Source organism: Odocoileus virginianus, chromosome 7 (assembly GCF_023699985.2).
Source record: "Odocoileus virginianus isolate 20LAN1187 ecotype Illinois chromosome 7, Ovbor_1.2, whole genome shotgun sequence".
NCBI classification, from domain to species: domain Eukaryota; kingdom Metazoa; phylum Chordata; class Mammalia; order Artiodactyla; family Cervidae; genus Odocoileus; species Odocoileus virginianus.
Genome location: NC_069680.1, coordinates 83,883,736 through 83,885,757, shown reverse-complemented (window position 1 = coordinate 83,885,757; position 2,022 = coordinate 83,883,736).

Here is a 2,022-nt window from a genome sequence, read left to right as displayed (position 1 = left end):
GTTCTATCACCCAGAGGATCCAAGATGGGAGGTAGGGTCAGGAGAAAGAACAGGGGACAGGCCAGGGCCCACAGAGGAGCAGACACGGCCAAGTGAGAACCAGTGGTTAAGGTCAGGGTCCAAAGCCAGAGGCCAAGGCTTGGAGTCAGAAATGGTCACCAGGGCATGAGGATGGATGCTGGCGCCATGTGGGCAGGCTAAGTGCTGCCTGTGGGCAGAACTGATCAGCATGCTGCTGTCTGGGAGGCAGACTGACCCTCCCACCGTGTGTGGTGCAGTTTGGGACGACAGCGAGGGGGCCCTGGAATCCAGCCCTGGCGCTTCGGGCCTCGCTGTGAGCCTGATCTGAAGAAGGGCCTTCCCGAGGGACGCCCTTCCTAATTCATACCAAGATGCCCCAGAGGCCAGGGGCAGCCTTGGAAGTAGGTGTGTCCACCAGAGGACGCTCCCCGAGGCCTCGCCTCTGCCCCTGGCTTCCACCCCTAGACACACACAGATGTCTCCTGGGGTACAAGTCAGAAACCTCGGAGTGCGAAGGAGCCTCGCAGACCTGTGCTGGGCAGGAGTCCCTCCCTAAATGTCCCATCCTAAGAGGCCTCCTGAAAGGCTCAGACTCTGAGCTATGACCCCTCTGCTAGACTCCCAGCCCTTAACCTGCCTCCCATGCCAAAGCCTCCAGTTACCTGGGCATCAGCCTTACCTGCCCAGCATGCTCATGAACCAGCTGCCTCTGTGTCCTCCAAAATATCCAGCCCAGGCCTCGGAAGACAAGGCGTGAGAATTCTCACCACTTCCGTCTGGCCCTGGGCTTCCCTGGGGCTTCAGTGGTCCTCCCGGCCAGACGGAAAGAGACTGAGCTGGGGGACTGACAACCCCCGCCCCCCAACATACACACACACACAAAGAATGATAACGTGATAATCATAAGAGACTCTAACTGCACACCTGAGCCTGTTGGGAAGTTCTACTCAATGAGCGCCTACTACTTGTTGGATGTCTCTAAGAGAGCTTATCGTTTAAGCTCCACCACAGGACAATGGATTTCCTGTTACTATACTCACTATTCCATTGAGGGACCAACAACTCAGAGAAAGTGTGAGTCGCTCAGTTGTGTCCAACTCCTTTGCTGCTCCATGAATTGCAGCCCACCAGGCTCCTCTGTCCATGGGATTCTCCAGGCAAGAATACTGGAGTGGTTTGCCATTCCTTTCTCCAGGGGATCTTCCTGACCCAGGGATCGAACCCAGGTCTCTAGCATTGCAGGCAGATTCTTTACCATCTGAGCCACCAGGGAAACCCAACTGCTCAGAGAGAGTAACTGATTTGTCTAAAGATACACAGCAGAATTGAAACTCAGTTTTTGTGCCAAATCCAAATATTTCTTTTTTTTTTTTTTCCTTTTCCCACATACCATCATTTTTTCAGTTCACAATAAACCTTGTCTTGAACATTTAGCATAATGCTAGGCACTGTGGGTCCAGTGATAAATAAGACACAATCTCTACCCTTAAAACAATTTTGCTTATGGATTCCAGCAAAGAAAGATCATCTGAGTGGAAATGATGTAATTTTATGAGTGTTAGAAAATGCATGATCAAGCACAATGGCCTCTGGAAGTTCTCAGCCTAGGATTACAAAGGCAGACTTTTCCAGCCCTGCTGTGTCAGGAGGGCACTCATGGCCTCTCCAAGGCCATGGCCAGTGCTCACAGATTGGGGCCTGAAGACAGAAGCTCAGTTGGAAGTGAACGAGCATGCTGGGCTGTGTGCACAGCTCTCAGAGCTGCTTGGGCTCCAGCTCTGCGCAGAGTTGAGTGATGGAGGGCAGACGATGCTCATGCTCCCTCCTCCTCCCACACCCCCCTATGCCCCCAGCTGGGGCTGGTCCTGGGTAACAGCATTGATAGAGCTGCTTCTGTAGACAGTTCTCACAGTTCCAAACTTTACCCAGGGACTCAGTTTGCAGAGCAAATAGCAACGGGTCTGTTTTGTGCAGTGGGGTGGACAATGGAGAAGGAAACCG